This window comes from Ranitomeya variabilis, chromosome 3, assembly GCF_051348905.1.
Source record: "Ranitomeya variabilis isolate aRanVar5 chromosome 3, aRanVar5.hap1, whole genome shotgun sequence".
NCBI lineage: Eukaryota > Metazoa > Chordata > Amphibia > Anura > Dendrobatidae > Ranitomeya > Ranitomeya variabilis.
The window spans coordinates 558,197,655-558,219,359 of record NC_135234.1 but is presented as its reverse complement, the minus strand read 5'-3'; positions in this window follow the sequence as shown (position 1 = coordinate 558,219,359).

Here is a 21,705-nt window from a genome sequence, read left to right as displayed (position 1 = left end):
CAATGCACTGCATTGGGTTTCGAGTTTTGGCCAACCCCGACCCCGACTTTTTTATAGGATCGGCCGATTTCACTCGACCCGACTTTTGAAAAAGTCAGGTTTCGTGAAACCCGACCCGATCCTATAAAAGTAAAGGTCGCTCAACCCTATTGAGGACAACACCAGGGAGCGGCAAACAGAGTTATTAGGCCCCAACCACCAATTTTTTTTAAAAAAGCACTTAATGAGAGCCAGAAGGTTGAAGCTCAGATTTATTCAGTTGAGCGGCAGACACCAGGGAGCGGCAGACACCGTTAGTAGGCCCTAACCACCAATTATTTTTTTAAAAGCACTTAATGAGAGCCAGAAGGTTGAAGCTCAGATTTATTCAGTTGAGGACAAAACAAGGAAGCGGCAAACAGAGTTATTAGGCCCCAACCACCAATTTTTTTTAAAAAAGCACTTAATGAGAGCCAGAAGGTTGAAGCTCAGATTTATTCAGTTGAGGACAACACCAGGGAGCGGCAATCAGAGTTATTAGGCCCCAACCACCAATTTTTTTTAAAAAAGCACTTAATGAGAGCCAGAAGGTTGAAGCTCAGATTTATTCAGTTGAGGACAACACCAGGGAGCGGCAGACACTGTTAGTAGGCCCTAACCACCAATTTTTTTTTAAAAAGCACTTAATGAGAGCAAGAAGGTTGAAGCTCAGATTTATTCAGTTGAGCACAAAACAAGGGAACGGCAAACAGAGTTATTAGGCCCCAACCACCAATTTTTTTTAAAAAAGCACTTAATGAGAGCCAGAAGGTTGAAGCTCAGATTTATTCAGTTGAGGACAACACCAGGGAGCGGCAAACAGAGTTATTAGGCCCCAACTACCAATTTGTTTTAAAAAAAGCACTTAATGAGAGCCAGAAGGTTGAAGCTCAGATTTATTCAGTTGAGGACAACACCAGGGAGCGGCAGACACCGTTAGTAGGCCCTCTCCACCAATTTTTTTTTTAAAAAGCACTTAATGAGAGCCAGAAGGTTGAAGCTCAGATTTATTCAGTTGAGGACAACACCAGAGAGAGGCAAACAGAGTTATTAGGCCCCAACCACCAATTTTTTTAAAAAAAGCACTTAATGAGAGCCAGAAGGTTGAAGCTCAGATTTATTCAGTTGAGGACAACACCAGGGAGCGGCAGACACCGTTAGTAAGCCCTAACCACCAATTTTTTTTTAAAAAGCACTTAATGAGAGCCAGAAGGTTGAAGCTCAGATTTATTCAGTTGAGGACAACACCAGGGAGCGGAAAACAGAGTTATTAGGCCCCAACCACCAATTTTTTTTTAAGAAGCACTTAATGAGAGCCAGAAGGTTGAAGCTCAGATTTATTCAGTTGAGGACAACACCAGGGAGCGGCAAACAGAGTTATTAGGCCCCAACCACCAATTTTTTTAAAAAAAGCACTTAATGAGAGCCAGAAGGTTGAAGCTCAGATTTATTCAGTTGAGGACAACACCAGGGAGCGGCAGACACCGTTAGTAGGCCGTAACCACCAATTTTTTTTAAAAAAAGCACTTAATGAGAGCCAGAAGGTTGAAGCTCAGATTTATTCAGTTGAGGACAACACCAGGGAGCGGCAGACACCGTTAGTAGGCCGTAGCCACCAATTTTTTTTTAAAAAGCACTTAATGAGAGCCAGAAGGTTGAAGCTCAGATTTATTCAGTTGAGGACAACACCAGGGAGCGGCAAACAGAGTTGTTAGGCCTCAACCACCATTTTTTTTTAAAAAAGCACTTAATGAGAGCCAGAAGGTTGAAGCTCAGATTTATTCAGTTGAGGACAACACCAGGGAGCGGCAGACACCGTTAGTAGGCCCTCTCCACCAATTTTTTTTTTAAAAAGCACTTAATGAGAGCCAGAAGGTTGAAGCTCAGATTTATTCAGTTGAGGACAACACCAGAGAGCGGCAAACAGAGTTATTAGGCCCCAACCACCAATTTTTTAAAAAAAAGTACTTAATGAGAGCCAGAAGGTTGAAGCTCAGATTTATTCAGTTGAGGACAACACCAGGGAGCGGCAGACACCGTTAGTAAGCCCTAACCACCAATTTTTTTTTAAAAAGCACTTAATGAGAGCCAGAAGGTTGAAGCTCAGATTTATTCAGTTGAGGACAACACCAGGGAGCGGAAAACAGAGTTATTAGGCCCCAACCACCAATTTTTTTTTAAGAAGCACTTAATGAGAGCCAGAAGGTTGAAGCTCAGATTTATTCAGTTGAGGACAACACCAGGCAGCGGCAAACAGAGTTATTAGGCCCCAACCACCAATTTTTTTTAAAAAAGCACTTAATGAGAGCCAGAAGGTTGAAGCTCAGATTTATTCAGTTGAGGACAACACCAGGGAGCGGCAGACACCGTTAGTAGGCCGTAACCACCAATTTTTTTTAAAAAAAGCACTTAATGAGAGCCAGAAGGTTGAAGCTCAGATTTATTCAGTTGAGGACAACACCAGGGAGCGGCAGACACCGTTAGTAGGCCGTAACCACCAATTTTTTTTTAAAAAGCACTTAATGAGAGCCAGAAGGTTGAAGCTCAGATTTATTCAGTTGAGGACAACACCAGGGAGCGGCAAACAGAGTTGTTAGGCCTCAACCACCATTTTTTTTTAAAAAAGCACTTAATGAGAGCCAGAAGGTTAAAGCTCAGATTTATTCAGTTGAGGACAACACCAGGGAGCGGCAGACACCGTTAGTAGGCCCTAACCACCAATTTTTTTTAAAAAAGCACTTAATGAGAGCCAGAAGGTTGAAGCTCAGATTTAGACAGTGGAGGACAATTTGAATTAGGGACTGCAGACAGACTTAGTAGGCTGTCCCCTGTGGACCATGCATCCACCACATTAACCCATTGCGCCTTAATGGACATGTAACCTTCCATGGCCATGCCTACAGGTCCATGCGTCTGTTGTCAGGTGCACCTTTGTACTCACAGATTTCCAGAGTGCATGGACAAAGGAGGGGATGCTGGTGGAGGGCTGGGATGGCTTTTCTTGCAAAAGAAGTGTCGACTGGGTAGCTCGTAGCGTGGGACAGCGTAGTCCATCATGGCTTTTTTAATATTACATAAAATAAAGAAATAGGCTCTATGCACTTTAAAATAGGTTCCAGGGGTACACGGGCAGCATTGGTGTGGTCAGCGGAGGAGGAGGATTGCAAGGAGGGACCGCAGACTGGCGTAGTACGCCTACAATTTCCAAAAGTGGCTCTATGCACTTTAAAATAGGTTCCAGGGGTACACGGGCAGCATTGGTGTGGTCAGCGGAGGAGGAGGATTGCAAGGAGGGACCGCAGACAGGCTTACTAGGCCTAAAATAACTAAAAATAGGCTCAAGGCAGTTTTAAATCGGTTACATGGATACACAGGCAGTATTGTGGTCAGCGGAGGAGGAGGATTGCAAAGAGGGACCACAGACAGGCTTACTAGGCCTAAAATAACTAAAAATAGGCTCAAGGCAGTTTTAAATCGGTTACATGGATACACAGGCAGCATTGTAGTCAGCGGAGGAGGAGGATTGCAAGGAGGGACCGCAGACTGACGTAGTACGCCTACAATTTCCAAAAGTGGCTCTATGCACTTTAAAATAGGTTCCAGGGGTACACGGGCAGCATTGGTGTGGTCAGCGGAGGAGGAGGATTGCAAGGAGGGACCGCAGACAGGCTTACTAGGCCTAAAATAACTAAAAATAGGCTCAAGGCAGTTTTAAATTGGTTACATGGATACACAGGCAGCATTGTGGTCAGCGGAGGAGGAGGATTGCAAGGAGGGACCGCAGACAGGCTTACTAGGCCTAAAATAACTAAAAATAGGCTCAAGGCAGTTTTAAATTGGTTACATGGATACACAGGCAGCATTGTGGTCAGCGGAGGAGGAGGATTGCAAGGAGGGACCGCAGACAGGCTTATTAGGCCTAAAATAACTAAAAATAGGCTCAAGGCAGTTTTAAATCGGTTACATGGATACACAGGCAGCATTGTGGTCAGCGGAGAAGGAGGATTGCAAGGAGGGACCACAGACAGGCGTAGTACGCCTACAATTTCCAAAAGTGGCTCTATGCACTTTAAAATAGGTTCCAGGGGTACACGGGCAGCATTGGTGTGGTCAGCGGAGGAGGAGGATTGCAAGGAGGGACCGCAGACAGGCTTACTAGGCCTAAAATAACTAAAAATAGGCTCAAGGCAGTTTTAAATCGGTTACATGGATACACAGGCAGCATTGTGGTCAGCGGAGGAGGAGGATTGCAAGGAGGGAACGCAGACAGGCTTACTAGGCCTAAAATAACTAAAAATAGGCTCAAGGCAGTTAGAGTTATCTCGCAGGGGTACACAGGCAGCATTGTTGTGGTCAGTGGAGGAGGATTTAAAGGAGTGTCTGACACAGTTAGTACTCACAAAAAATAAATAGATGTTAATGTCTCGCAAAACAATAACAACAAAAAAAAAAGTGTGGCATACTTAGGTACAGGGGTGGGCTCATCTGCTGAGTTTCTGACATAGTAATTTGGCAGTAAGTATTTACTGGTGTCAATATAGGACACTGACCCAGACTACTTTAACTAGAATCATAGATGTCAACATATTGGTATTGTCAGTGCCAGGCATTGAATGATGTCAGCGCATAGACTAAACATTGGTGGAGCTGTGAGAGATAATTTTGCACGTGGTAGAGCACAGTTTGAGATGGGGGGGTGAACTCTCTTGTGGCCGGCAGTACCGTCCCAGGGCCCCTCATGTTACAACGGTGTGTCTGACGTTGGGTGCACGCCACCACCGCCAGAGACACTTTATTGTACTATGAGAGACCCAGTGGCAGTGCCGTCGACCAAAAGCGGGCACACCCACCTCTTCAGACAAACGCCACTCTAACGGGTTCTTGCGCCAAGTGGCGAGACAACGGCCCCGTGGGGGGAGTTTTCCCATTGAGGGAGGTGTAAACATGTCGTATGCTGGACAAACAGCTGCTGCAAAGTAAGAGATTGGAACACTCAGTAAGACCAGTCCACAAGCAAGACCTTTTTATAGGAAAGCTAGGTGTCAGCCGGGAAAGGTGGGGCAAAATAATTTGAAATCCAGGAGTGGTTCATTGTAATGAAGGTTAGATCATCCACATTTTGGGTAGCCAGACGAGTCCTTTTTTCGGTTAATATTGAACCAGCAGCACTGAATACTCTTTCTGATAGCACACTAGCTGCTGGGCAAGCAAGCTCCTGCAATGCATATTCTGCCAATTCAGGCCAGGTGTCTAATTTGGATGCCCAGTAATCAAATGGGAATGACGGTTGAGGGAGAACATCGATAAGGGATGAAAAATAGTTAGTAACCATACTGGACAAATGTTGTCTCCTGTCACTTTGAATAGATGCTGCAGTACCTGTCCTGTCTGCGGTCATTGCGAAATCACTCCACAACCTGGTCAGAAAACCCCTCTGTCCAACGCCACTTCTGATTTGTGCACCTCTAACACCTCTGCCCTGTAGCCCCCTGCAGCTCGTGTGAGAACCATCACCGGCGCTGTGTGCTGGGAATGCCTGAATCAAACGGTCTACAAGAGTAGCTTGTTTGGTTGCTAATATTTGTTCGAGGTTCTCATGTGGCATAATATTTTGCAATTTGCCTTTATAGCGAGGGTCAAGGATGCAGGCCAACCAGTAATCGTCATCGCTCATCATTTTAATAATGCGTGGGTCCCTTAAGGCATAATCCGCCATGTGGGCCAAAGTTCCAGTTGTCAAATCTGCGGTTGTGCTGGTTTGAGGGGCAGTTACAGGCAAATCTACGTCACTTGTCTCCCTTAAAAAACAGAACCCGGCCTTGCAACGCCACTAATTTCGGTTGGCCCAGGAGAAGCTTCCTCATTAAAAAAGTACTCATCCCCATCATCCTCCTCATCCTCCTCCTCCTCTTCGCCCGCTACCACGTCCTCTACACGGCCCTGACCAGACAATGGCTGACTGTCATCAAGGCTTTCCTCTTCCTCGGCTGCAGACGCCTGCTCCTTTATGTGCGTCAAACTTTGCATCAGCAGACACATTAGGGGGATGCTCATGCTTATTATGGCGTTGTCTGCACTAACCAGCCATGTGCATTCCTCAAAACACTGAAGGACTTGACACAGGTCTTGTAGCTTCGACCACTGCACACCTGACAACTCCATGTCTGCCATCCAACTGCCTGCCCGTGTATGTGTATCCTCACACAAAAACATAACAGCACGCCTCTGTTCGCACAGTCTCTGAAGCATGTGCAGTGTGGAGTTCCACCTTGTTGCAACGTCGATGATTAGGCGATGCTGGGGAAGGTTCAAAGACCGCTGATAGTTCTGCATACGGCTGGAGTGTACGGGCGAACGGCGGATATGGGAGCAAAGTCTGCGCACTTTGAGGAGCAGGTCGGGTAACCCCGGATAACTTTTCAGGAAGCACTGCACCACCAGGTTTAAGGTGTGAGCCAGGCAAGGAATGTGTTTCAGTTGGGAAAGGGCTATGGCAGCCATGAAATTCCTTCCGTTATCACTCACTACCTTGCCTGCCTCAAGATGTACAGTGCCCAGCTATGACTGAGTTTCTTTCTGCAAGAACTCGGACAGAACTTCCGCAGTGTGTCTGTTGTCGCCCAAACACTTCATTGCCAATACAGCCTGCTGACGCTTGCCACTAGCTGTCCCATAATGGCACACCTGGTGTGCAACAGTGGCAGCTGCCGATGGAGTGGATGTGCGACTGCGGTCTGTGGACGAGCTCTCGCTTCTGCAGGAGGAGGAGGAAGAGGAGGAGGGGGGGCGAACGCCTACAGCCAACTCTTTCCTTGACCGTGGGCTAGGCAGAACTGTCCCAATATTGCTGTCCCCTGTGGACCCTGCATCCACCACATTCACCCAGTGTGCCATGATGGACATGTAACGTCCCTGGCCATGCCTACTGGTCCATGCATCTGTTGTCAGGTGCACCTTTGTAGTCACAGACTGCCTGAGTGCATGGACGATGCGGTCTTTAACATGCTGTTGGAGGGCTGGGATGGCTTTTCTAGAAAAGAAGTGTCGACTGGGTAGCTCGTAGCGTGGTACAGCGTAGTCCATCAGCGCTTTAAAAGCTTCGCTTTCAACTAACCGGTAGGGCATCATCTCTAATGAGATTAGTCTAGCAATGTGGGCGTTCAAACCCTGTGTACGCGGATGCGAGGATGAGTACTTCCTTTTCCTAACAAGAGTCTCATGTAGGGTGAGCTGGACTGGAGAGCTGGAGATCGTGGAACTAGCGGTGGTGCCGGTGGACATGGGTGATTGAGAGAGGGTTGGAGATGGCATTCTTGCCGGTGCCCTACATGCAGTGTTTCCTACTGCGAACCTGGTGATTCCCTGACTGCTTTGGCCTGGCAACGAAAGCTGCACAGATACTGCAGGTGGTGCGGGAAATGGTGGGTTTACACTGAGGGAAGGGATGTAGCGTTGCTGACTAGCTTCATTGGCCGAGGGTGCTGCAACCTTTAGGGACGTTTGGTAGTTAGTCCAGGCTTGCAAATGCATGGTGGATAAATGTCTAAGCATGCAACTTGTATTTAGACTTTTAAGATTCTGACCTCTGCTTAAGGTAGTTGAACATTTTTGACAGATGACTTTGCGCTGATCATTTGGATGTTGTTTAAAAAAATGCCAGACTGCACTCTTTCTACTATCGGATACCTTTTCGGGCATTGCAGACTGAGCTTCTTTAACCGGATGGCCACGCTGTCCTCCAACTGGTTTTGGTTTTGCCAAGCGCTTTTGGCCAGATACGGGCCCGGCAGATGGAACCTGTTGTGATGTTGATGCCTGCTGTGGCTCCTCCTCCTCCGCTTCAGAACTACTGCCGCCTGCACCCTGTTCTCCCAATGGCTGCCAATCGGGGTCAACAACTGGGTCATCTATGACCTCCTCTTCTATGTCGTGTGCAACTTCGTCTGTGTCACCGTGTAAGCCGGTGGTATAGCGTTCGTGACGGGGCACCATAGTCTCCGCTAGGTTTGATTCTGCCTCAGTACACTGCGAGGGCAATGTTCTGGTCTGAGTCAAAGGAACAGCATAGTAATCTGGCTGTGGCTGTGCATCTGTGCACTCCATGTCCGATTCAACTTCTAATGGGCATGGCCTGTTAACTGTTTCACTGTCTAACCCAGGAACGGTATGTGTAAAGAGCTCCATGGAGCAACCTGTTGTGTCGACTGACGCATCCTTCACTGTTGTTCTGGGTGAAGGACACAAGGAACCGACTTGTTCCTGACCGTGAGCATCCACTGACGATGCACTGCTCTGACATTTGGCACTTTCCGAGGAGGAGGCAAAAGAGCTAGAGGCAGAGTCAGCAATGAAAGCCAAGACTTGTTCCTCCTGCTCCGGCTTCAAAAGTGGTTTTCCTACTCCCAGAAAAGAGAGCGTTCGAGGCCTTGTGTAGCCAGACGACGAACCTGGCTCAACAACTCGAGACTTAGGTGCTGTACTGCTTTTACCACGACCACCTGATGCTCCACCACCACTACCATCATTACCAGCTGACAATGACCGCCCACGGCCACGACCTCTTCCACTAGACTTCCTCATTGTTTGCAAAACGTAACCAAAGTAACGGTATTTGTTACTGTAAAACAACTTATAAGGTGAACTCAAACTTCTGTAGGATTTATATATACCTTTATAGGTGCCTGACACTGAAAGGAAAATCAGGCCCAATGTTACACACTAGGTTTTCTGTGCCCCAATAATTTGAGACAGATGGCACACACAGGACGAGCACTCAAGCAGAAATGCCAATCTTTATCTCCCACTATTAATTTTTTGTTTTACAGGGAGAATTTACCAAAAAAAAAAAAGGCCCAGTATTACACACTGGTTTTCGGTGGCACACAATGAGAGACAGATGCCACACACAGCACTGGCACAGAGGCAGACTTGCCAATCTTTATCTCCCACTATTAATTTTTTTTTTACAGGGAGAATTTACCAAGAAAAAAAAGGCCCAGTATTACACACTGGTTTTTGGTGGCACACAATGAGAGACAGATGCCACACACAGGACTGGCACAGAGGCAGACTTGCCAATCTTTATCTCCCACTATTAATTTTTTGTTTTACAGGGAGAATTTACCCCCCCAAAAAAATGGCCCAATATTACACACTGGTTTTCGGTGGCACACAAGGAGAGACAGATGCCACACACAGGACTGGCACAGAGGCAGACTTGCCAATCTTTATCTCCCACTATTATTTTTTTTTTTACAGGGAGAATTTACCAAAAAAAAAAAAAAAAAGGCCCAGTATTACACACTGGTTTTCGGTGGCACACAATGAGATACAGATGCCACACAGAGGACTGGCACAGAGGCAGACTTGCCAATCTTTATCTCCCACTATTATTTTTTTGTTTTACAGGGAGAATTTACCAAAAAAAAAAAGGCCCAGTATTACACACTGGTTTTCAGTGGCACACAAGGAGAGACAGATGCCACACACAGGACTGGCACAGAGGCAGACTTGCCAATCTTTATCTCCCACTATTAATTTTTTGTTTTACAGGGAGAATTTACCCCCCAAAAAAGATGGCCCAATATTACACACTGGTTTTCGGTGGCACACAAGGAGAGACATATGCCACACACAGCACTGGCACAGAGGCAGACTTGCCAATCTTTATCTCCCACTATAAATTTTTTGTTTTACAGGGAGAATTTACCCCCCCAAAAAAATGGCCCAATATTACACACTGGTTTTCGGTGGCACACAAGGAGAGACACATGCCACACACAGGACTGGCACAGAGGCAGACTTGCCAATCTTTATCTCCCACTATTAATTTTTTTTTTTACAGGGAGAATTTACCAAAAAAAAAAAAAAAAAGGCCCAGTATTACACACTGGTTTTCGGTGGCACACAATGAGAGACAGATGCCACACACAGGACTGGCACAGAGGCAGACTTGCCAATCTTTATCTCCCACTATTATTTTTTTGTTTTACAGGGAGAATTTACCAAAAAAAAAAAAGGCCCAGTATTACACACTGGTTTTAGGTGGCACAGAAGGAGAGACAGATGCCACACACAGGACTGGCACAGAGGCAGACTTGCCAATCTTTATCTCCCACTATTAATTTTTTGTTTTACAGGGAGAATTTACCCCCCAAAAAAGATGGCCCAATATTACACACTGGTTTTCGGTGGCACACAAGGAGAGACATATGCCACACACAGCACTGGCACAGAGGCAGACTTGCCAATCTTTATCTCCCACTATTAATTTTTTTTTTTACAGGGAGAATTTACCAAGAAAAAAAAAAGGCCCAGTATTACACACTGGTTTTTGGTGGCACACAATGAGAGACAGATGCCACACACAGGACTGGCACAGAGGCAGACTTGCCAATCTTTATCTCCCACTATTAATTTTTTGTTTTACAGGGAGAATTTACCCCCCCCAAAAAATGGCCCAATATTACACACTGGTTTTCGGTGGCACACAAGGAGAGACAGATGCCACACACAGGACTGGCACAGAGGCAGACTTGCCAATCTTTATCTCCCACTATTAGTTTTTTGTATTACAGGCAGAATTTACCAAAAAAAAAAGGCCCAGTATTACACACTGGTTTTCGGTGGCACACAATGAGAGACAGATGCCACACACAGCACTGGCACAGAGGCAGACTTGCCAATCTTGATCTCCCACTATTTATTTATTTTTTTTTCAGGGAGAATTAAAAAAAAACAAAAAAACAATATTACACACTAGGTTTTCTGTGGCACACAATGAGAGACAGATGCCACACACAGCACTGGCACAGAGGCAGACTTGCCAATCTTTATCTCCCTGCAGTAATCTCAGAAAAGTATGGCAGGCAGCTATAAAAAGGACTGCTGCACACAAAGTGTGGACAAACAAACAAGATAGCTGTGCAGAAAGGAAGGAACAACAGGATTTGTGCTTTGAAAAAAGCAGTTGGTTTGCACAGCGGCGTACACACACAGCAACGCAGCTATCAGGGAGCCTTCTAGGGCAGCCCAATGAGCTACAGCGCTGAGGAAAAAAAAATGTAGCTTCCACTGTATCTGCAAACAAAAGGTGGTGTTGGACAGTGGAAATCGCTACAGCACAAGTGGTTTGGGGGTGAATGTACCCTGCCTAACACTGTCTATCCCTGCTTCTGATGAAGCGGCACCTCTCAGATCAGCAGCAGTAAGATGGCAGTCGGCGGGAACGCCCCTTTATAGCCCCTGTGACGCGGCAGAAAGCAAGCCAGTCACTGCAATGCCCTTCTCTAAGATGGTGGGGACTGAGATCTATGTCATCACACTGCCCACACTCTGCGTCCACCTTCATTGGCTGAGAAATGGCGCTTTTAGCGTAATTGAAACGCGACTTTGGCGCGAAAGTCGCGTACCGCATGGCCGACCCCACACAGGGATCTGGTCGGGTTTCATGAGACGCCGACTTTGCCAAAAGTCGGCGACTTATAAAAATGAACGATCCGTTTCGCTCAACCCTAGACACAACATATAATGGTCCATGTCTATGCAAATTTATATTGGCAAAAATAGCGCTGTATATAATATAATCCCCACATAGAGAAACTCTTTTTTTTACTTCTTTTTTTTTGTGCTGTTTTCTTTTTTTCTCATATACAGTATATATATATATATATATATATATATATATATATACTGTATATATATATATATATATATATATATATATATATATATATATATATACACTCACTGGCCACTTTATTAGGTACACCTGTCCAACTTCTTGTTAACACTTAATTTCTAATCAGCCAATCACATGGCGGCAACTCAGTGCATTTAGGCATGTAGACATGGTCAAGACAATCTCCTGCAGTTCAAACCGAGCATCAGTATGGGGAAGAAAGGTGATTTGAGTGCCTTTGAACGTGGCATGGTTGTTGGTGCCAGAAGGGCTGGTCTGAGTATTTCAGAAACTGCTGATCTACTGGGATTTTCACGCACAACCATCTCTAGGGTTTACAGAGAATGGTCCGAAAAAGAAAAAAAATCCAGTGAGCGGCAGTTCTGTGGGCGGAAATGCCTTGTTGATGCCAGAGGTCAGAGGAGAATGGGCAGACTGGTTCGAGCTGATAGAAAGGCAACAGTGACTCAAATCGCCACCCGTTACAACCAAGGTAGGCCTAAGAGCATCTCTGAACGCACAGTGCGTCGAACTTTGAGGCAGATGGGCTACAGCAGCAGAAGAACACACCGGGTACCACTCCTTTCAGCTAAGAACAGGAAACTGAGGCTACAATTTGTACAAGCTCATCGAAATTGGACAGTAGAAGATTGGAAAAACGTTGCTTGGTCTGATGAGTCTCGATTTCTGCTGCGACATTCGGATGGTAGGGTCAGAATTTGGCGTAAACAACAAGAAAGCATAGATCCATCCTGCCTTGTATGGAGCATCTTTGGGATGTGCAGCCGACAAATCTGCGGCAACTGTGTGATGCCATCAAGTCAATATGGACCAAAATCTCTGAGGAATGCTTCCAGCACCTTGTTGAATCTATGCCATGAAGAATTGAGGCAGTTCTGAAGGCAAAAGGGGGTCCAACCCGTTACTAGCATGGTGTACCTAATAAAGTGGCCGGTGAGTGTATATGGTCAAGGGACCTACATTTACACACCCAAAGACAGGGAAGGTATATGAGATTAAACAATTCCTCACATGTAGCTCAGACTACGTTATTTATATACTTATGTGCCCTTGCAAGCTATGGTATGTTGGGGAGACAACTTGTGAATTCAAGATAAGGATGAACCAACATAGATATAGCATAAGAAAAAATAGGACTGATCTGTCCCCAAGCATTTTGTAGACTGCAAACATACTGAGAAGGATCTAAAATGTAAAATTATTGATGCTGTCCCAATACAGAGAAGGGGAGGTGATAGGGAATTGATACTCAAAAAAAGAGAACTCAGGTGGATATATGAATTAAATAAATTAAGACCTGAGGGTTTGAACGCTGACTTTAAGATGCATACAGTTATTTGATAGTCTGTTGTATAATATTATTGGTCACCAAGATACAGTAATGTGATTACTTGTTTTTAATTTAGGAAATGCTGTGCTGTAACAACAATGCCATTTTTTCCTAATTTTATTATATTTTGTATTTTTTGCGTAGAATGTGACTGGTGCTCTATCAAGAGTGGAATACCGCCGGAGTGGAGTTTGCTAATATGGAGGACAAAAAATTCCAAAAAATTTCAAATGTTTAATTATTTATATTCCGCAGTACGCAACTGTGTTGGACCGTGGTTTTGATCAATAAAAGCAGTGAAAATGTTACATTGTCTCCTCATTAATTAAGCCTTAATAGTGATTTTATACCAGGATAAGGGTGCTACCGCTCTGTACAGCATGGGCTGTGAGCGGCTCGACCTGAGAGGGTTGAGCTGATACCAGCTAGTAAGCTGTATGACTTCCGGACTTTGGCTTGTAGTAAGCTAAGCCCGGAATGTCAGGGTGGAATTATGCACCATAAATATCCATAAAATATACTTAGATAATATATGAGATATAACATTGTGGTTAACCATATGAGGAGTTGTCAAATGAATAAAATAAGAAATATAATAATGCCATAGTCAAGTATTGTGCAGCCATATGGTTAATTAAGAGGACATATAGCGCTGTGTGCGCAAGTGCCGTCCCACTTTAATGAGGATTTACCTCACATAATATGGCCGATGTAGAATGCCACTGCAAAGATGGCGTAACACTGTGTTTCTGCGCATGCGCGGATGTGATTGATTGGTCCTTGGTCCAACACAGTGATCTGACGTCGCGGACATGCGCAATAGACCTCAGAGAACGCTGAGATACATGAGAATGTCCTCCATTACTACCATGCAGCTCCGGGGGTAAGACACACGCAATAAGATAATCTGTTAAAGATTTTAATATATGTATAGATAGATACACAATGAGGCACTTTATAATGCACTAAAGCACTTTATTATACTAATGAGCACAATCAATATATATATATATCGCTACACATGGACTGTATTAACCACCAATGGCAATAAGGTTTGTTATGGATTTAAACCTATATATATGCACTGTAAAAGCTTACCCACTGCTTGAGAAAGGCTCATTTAGAGCCGAAACGTCAGACAGACATGTGGGTGTAATTAAACACTGCACGATGAATTAAGAAACAATGGAGTGCTGCCTGGTTTTTGCTTGAATATATATATATATATATATATATATATATATATATATATATATATATACTGTACATCTCCCTAACATGGTCCAATGTTTGTTAATAATACTGGCTATTTCCCTACTCTCTTCAGTGTACATAGAGACAAATGGGATTCTTTTCTGTATATTTTTTCGCTTCCCTTGTGGCTCACTTTTAATTAGTTGCAATCTATCATTTGCCATTACCTCACTTTTTGTTTTTTCCAATAGTTCCCTAGGGTATCCTCTATCCAAGAATTTTTTAATTAACCTATCTATTGTTATATCAGTTGTGTTTTCTTCTTTAACTATACGCCTCACTCTTAATAGTTGACTCAGGGGAATGGATCTTTTCATTGAGGTCGGGTGTTGGCTATCATATAATAATAGGTTGTTCCTGTCCGTATCCTTTATAAAGTGTAGTTAGAAGTTGGCCATTTTTTTGTTCCACCAACACATCTAAAAATTGAATTTTTGACCGAGATTTTACTAAAGTGAACTTGATTGTTTGATCTATTGAATTCAGGTATGTATGGAATTCATTCAATTCCTTTTCTGTACCTGTCCAAAGGAGGAAGACGTCGTCTATGTACCTCCACCACTCCAGCACATGCCGGAAGTGGTGGGACACATAGACGAGGTCCTCCTCCAGGACCTCCATAACCAGGTTAGCATATGAAGGGGCCATATTGGCCCCCATAGCTGTTCCCTGTTTTTGTGCGTAAAACGCATCACCAAACATAAAGTAGTTGCGTCTTAATATGATTTCCAACATCTGTAGTAGAAAGTTCTTACCCTCAATTGTGTATTGTTTTGTGTCCAACATCTTTTCTACTGCTTTCACACCTCTCTCGTGATTAATGGAAGTATAGAGGGAAACAACGTCAAAGGATGCTAAGACCACCTCACCCTTCAGTTGTATAGCCTCTATTTTCGCCAAAAAATCTGTAGTGTCTTTTATGTAGGATTTGCATTCTTTTGTGATGGGGTTTAGTATTCTATCTAGAAAGATACTCATTTTATTAAAGATAGAGCCTACACCTGAAACTATTGGTCGCCCCGGAGGGTCGACCAAAGTTTTGTGTATTTTAGGTGTTATATATATAACACTGGGGTGCGTGGGTTTTCTTCAAATAGATAATTATATAGTTCTTGGTCTATTATAAATGCATTCATTGCTTCTGATAGACATTTTTTAATCTCTTCCTGTATACTAAATTTAGGATCCCCATCTAATTTACTATATACACTATCGTCATTTAGCTGTCTCATGACTTCTGCAATATATGCCCGCTTGTCCATGACGACGACAGCACCCCCTTTTTCTGCGGGTTTGATGATGATGTCGTCGTCATGGACAAGTTCCCATACGGCTTCCATTTCCTCCTTCAAGATGTTTGGACGTCTATATTCTGTTACACCTCTACATCTGAGCTGTTCAATATCCAATTTAACAGCTTCCTCAAATGCCTTAACGGCTGCTGAGCTTGTGGGTGGCATAAATCTACTTTTGTTTTTTAGATCTACCATTTTAAGGTCAAATTCACTTATTTTTTTATTATCAGCCTCTTTTTTGCCTTCAAACCATTCTCTCAGTTTAATTTGTCTGAGAAAACGTTCGAGGTCTATTTGCAGTTGAAACCAATTGGTATGTGTACATGGACTAAAATTCAATCCCTTGCTTAGTACTGATATTTGTGCTTTGGTGAGTACCTTATGCAAAATGTTTACCACTATATACTGTATATACTGTATATGTATATATATATATATATATATATATATATATATATATATATATATATATGAATATTTTGTTTTAAAATGATGTGTAAATTATTTAGTGTATTTCTCTATGTAAATGCTCATGTTAAAATCGCATTGCAGACTGATAGCAATCGCACTGCATTCGGATGCAAATCGGATGCTAGGCATGAAAAATCGGATTGTACGCGCACAAAAAATGCATGACACTCGCATGACAATTGCACTCGTCCTACTTTCCTGCATCAAAATTTGAACGATTTTGAAATCGCTAGTGTGTCTCTAAGCCCAATAGTCAGAATCATAACCACACAGGAGAGGGAGAAAGACCTGAAGAAGTTACTTGTATTTGTTCTCAATGCTAATAATAGGGGTGTTTAATAGAAGCCTTATATATTGCATTACATTATGCATGTGTTTATAATGATACACAAACACTATAAGACTAATACATTTCCGTGAATGCTTAAGGCAACAGCTGAACACACCTTTTATTCAGCGTGTCCTTGCCAGTGATGTTCTCTAGGAAACAGTATTGTTATCAGTTATGGCTTGCGATACATACATGCAGCCAGTACATTTACTTGTCTATATTCTGCTATAGCTACTGTTGATTTCACTTTTATGCAGTAATCTGCCCCCAAGGAAAATGTGTTGTATGTTCACTTTTCACAGGCCTGCTGCCAAAAGCTCATATCATTTACATTAAATAAGAGTTGTGTATTTCCTATTTGGCTCCAAGCACACCACACTTTCTGAGGTACCCCTCGGAGGTGGGGTTTGTTTCTCTCTATGGTATTGGGTCTCCTTACCTCCTCAGTGCCAGTGTCCATAATACCATTACTGTACACTCTGTACCTCCATTTCCTAGGCTCCCCGCACCATGGGAACATATGTGTTCATGTGCATCTAGACTCATATGTCCACCCTGAATGACTCATACCTGGTTTATTGGTTTCTCCCTCACATCTACTTGCATATGCACATATATGAATTTGTACATCTTGTCCATCCTTTCTCACATCTAGTGACATATATGTGCAATTATTTCCATATTTTATTGGTATTGACTATATGCTCCACTCCTGCATTGATTGTGTACTTTACATTTCTACATACAGTATGCTATTTCCAAATATAAATCACCAATTTCACCCTGCACTGCCCACCGCTGGCAACTCTTGCTGCCAGCAAGTACCATATATGCCTTGTTCTTCTCATACTGGTTGAACTATTTATTGATCTACTTATCATATGTTTATTTGATCTACTTCTGCCTGCATTGCTATGAGGTATTGACTGCCCATTCTACCGCGGCTGCACAATTTGTTTTGTCACTGTGGGCAATATTGCCCTTAATTTGCTTCCCAGGTCTTTGCATTCCACATGACACAACACACCCATGTGACCCCTTCACATGATACTGACCACATGACTGACTCTGACCTGCCCCTTCATTTCCAGAATACTGAGACACACACACACAGGTGATTAACTCCCTTGATTATCTGTCTTATTTATACATACATTGATACTTTATGGCACCACTTGACCTGATGAAGCTGCATAGCGATGATACACGTGGGCTCTTCCCACACCCCTGCCCCTTTCTCCTCACCCTCTTTCCATGTTGGCTCTCTTTCTATTAGGCTTACCCTAGCCTGATGTCAGACTACATTTTGCCTTGTACCTGTCTCTCCTCATGGGTATGTTAGTAGATCATATCTATTTGCCCCATAGGACTTCTTCATACCCTTATTGTCACCAGGCACTGAATTCATACGACCTCTTCTCCAATACATGGTTATTTGAGCTCATCGAGGGTAGTCAGAATCTAGTTCTTTTCAACTAATTTCCATGGTTGCTTTTGACTACCTTATATACTCAAGTATAAGCCGAACTGAGCATAAGCCGAGGCACCTAATTTGGCCACGAAATACTGGGCAAGCTTATGGACTTGAGTATAAGCCGGGTATGCATTGTCCCCTCATTTCCATACTGGTATGGATGGCTCCCCCTTCCCTGTCATTGTATTCATGGCTCCCCCCGTCCCTGTCATTGTATGCAATTCTCTCCCGTCTTTGTCATTGCATGCATGGCTCCCCCCCATCCAAAAAAGCCAATAAATATCCCATTTACCTGCCTGCGCACCCTCAGTGGTACTGTATAATAATTAGCAACATAGTAACAAAGTTAGCAAGGCCGAAAAAAAGACATTTGTCCATTCAGTTCAGCCTATATTCTGTCAGAATAACTCTCCAGATCTACATCCTTCTAAAGAACCTAATAACTTGTAAGATAAAATATTGTTATGCTCGAGGAAGACATCCAGGCCTTTCTTGAACCCCTCGACTGAGTTCGCCATCATCACCTCCTCAGGCAAGAAATCCCAGATTCTCACTGCCCTAACAGTAAATAATCCTCTTCTATGTTGGTGGAAAAAAACTTCTCTCCTCCAGGTGCAGAGAGCGCCCCATTCTGACCGTCACCTTCCTTGGTACAAACAGTTCCTCGGTGAGATATTTATATTGTACCCTTATATACTTATACATGGCTATTAGGTCGTCCCTCAGTCGTCTTTTTTCTAGACTAAATAATCCTAATTTTGCTAATCACTCTGGGTATTGTAGTTCCCCCATCCCCTTTATTAATTTTGTTTCCCTCCTTTGTACTCCCTCTAGTTCCATTATATCCTTCCTGAGCACCGGTGCCCAAAACTGTACACAGTGCGCCATGTACGGTCTAACCAGAGATGTGTACAGGGGCAGTATAATGCTCTCATCATGTGTATTCAGACCTCTTTAAATGCACCCCATGATCCTATTTTCCTTGGCAGCCGCTGCTTGGCACTGGCAGGTAACATAAACAGGTAAGTTTATCATTAACTAGGATTCCCAAGTCCTTCTCCATGTCAGATTTACCCAGTGGTTTCCCATTCAGTGTGTAATGGTGATAGTGATTCCTTCTTCTCATGTGTATAACCTTACATTTATCAATGTTAAACCACATATGCCACCTTTCAGCCCAAGTTTCCAACTTATCCAGATCCATCTGTAGCAGAATACTATCTCCTCTTGTATTGATTGCTTTGCATAGTTTTGTAGCATCTGCAAAAATCGATATTCTACTGTGTAAACCTTCTACCAGATTGTTAATAAATATGTTGAAGAGAATAGGTCCCAACAACAACCCTTGCAGTACCCCAATGGTCACAGCGACCCAGTTGGAGACTATACCATTTATAACCACCCTCTGCTTTCTATCACTAAGCCAGTTACTTACCCATTGACACACATTTACCACCAGACCCAGCATTCTCATTTCGTGTACCAACCTCTTGTGTGGCACGGTATCAAACGCTTTGGAAAAATAAAGATATACCATGTCCAATAACTCACCTTGGTCCAGTCTATAGCTTACCTCTTCATGAAAACTGATTAGATTGGTTTGACAGGAGGGATTCCTCATAAATCCATGGTGATATGTAGTTAAACAGTTATTCTCATTGAGATAATCCAGAACAATATCCCTCAGAAACCCTTCAAATATTTTACCAACAATAGAGGTTAGACTTACTGGCCTATAATTTCCAGATTCACTTTTAGAGCCCTGAAAATTGGTACCACATTTGCTATGCACCAGTCCTGTGGAACAGACCCCATCGTTATAGAGTCCCTAAATATAAAAAAATAATGGTTTATCTATTACATTACTTAGTTCTCTTAGCACTCATGGGTGTATGCCATCCGGACCCAGAGATTTATCTATTTTAATCTTATTTAGCTGGTTTCGCACCTCTTCTTGGATTAGATTGGTAACCTTTAATATAGGGCTTTGTTTGTCTTTCAGCATTTCACCTAGCATTTTATTTTCCACCGTGAATACCGTGGAGAAGAAGGTGTTTAATATATTAGCTTTTTCCTCGTCACCTACAACCATTCTTTCCTTACAATTTTTTAAGGGGCCTACACTTTCACTTTTGATTCTTTAACTATTGATATAGTTGAAGAACAGTTTGGGATTCTTTTTAATCTCCTTAGCAATGTGCTTCTCTGTTTCCTTTTTGGCAGGTTTAATTAGTTTTTTAAATAAAGTACTTTTCTACCTATAGTTTTTAGAGCTTCAACGGTGCCATCCTGCTTTAGTAGTTTAAATGCTTTCATTTTACTGTTAGTTGCCCCTCTTACTTCTTTGTTTAGCCACATTGGGATTGTCCTTTTTCTTGTCCTTTTATTCCCACAAGGTATAAACCACTTACAGTGCCTATTTAGGGTGTTCTTAATTTTTCCCATTTATTATCTGTATTCTTATTTCTGAAGACATTGTCCCAGTCAACCAGATCAAGGGCATCTCTAAGCTGGTGAGACTTTGCCCTACTAAAGTTCAGTGTTTTTGTGACTCCCTGACAAGCCCCCCTAGTGAAAGACAAGTGAAACTGTACAAAATTGTGGTCACTATTTCCTTCCTTCCCGACAACCTGCAGATTTGCTATTCTGTCAGGTCTATTAGATAGTATTAGGTCTAAAAGTGCTGCTCCTCTGGTTGGATTCTGCACCAATTGTGAAAGATAATTCTTCTTGGTTATTAGCAGAAACCTGTTGCCTTTATGGGTTTCACAGGTCTCTGTTTCCCAGTTAATAACTGGGTAGTTAAAGTCCCCCATAACAGGGACCTCATTATGGGTTGCAGCTTCATCTATCTGCCTTAAACATATACGACAAGGGAAGATATCTGGGTTTTACATTCATACACATAATTATATTAATAATTTATCCATTGATAGTAATGAAAAAAGAAACCAGGAGATCGGACTGTATTAAGTGAGGGGGATAGTTGGTGCACAACATCAAGAAAAGAGGGAGGGGAAAGAACCGACCAAAAATAGGTCCCAAACACAAAGTAGCAGTAACAAAAAAATATTTTATTAGAAACAGGTAGTAACATGGGTATCAAAACAATGTTGGGAGCTATCTGCCAAGATTACACATACAAAAAAGATAAAAACACAGACGCTGCACCCGGTACAATTATCCTTATGGAAGGAGAACCATCAGTGATATCATCTAGTATGTATTATCATAGACATATGAAAAAATGCATCAATACTGAAAAGATCATATATATTATCTATGGAGGAATATAAATTGCAAGTGCCATAAGTCAATTCCTTATTTTGTTAAAAAGAAGAGTGATGTATCACAACATAAGTATGCAAGGGGATTTTTAGAGACCGTGCTTATCGTAGTGTATACATGTATGTAAATTCACCTACTGGTGACAGTCATAGTGTGATAACCAAAAATGAGAAGGCAATAGACTTACTGTGAACGGAGCTCCTTCCTCCGAGTGGCGTCCAGCCCGACGTGCATTTCGGCTTCTGCCTATATCAGAGGGTGGAGACAACAAGGACAGGAGTAGTTTTTATAGTATGAGGGGCCACTACAGTGTAGGGTGTGTAGATGCTGACAAATCACAGGGAGGAGGCGTGGACTGACGCACGTCAAATGCCGATGCGAGTGAGTAACCACGGCAACCATGTCATGCAACCGCAGCGTCATGATTATGTGAGCGGCACTTGACCAGAAGGCGTCGGAAGCATAGAGACGACGCGGTAGCAAGGAAACCGAGATGCCATCAGAGTGTGCGCGCGTACTACCTTCTCCCTGGGTAAGTGAATG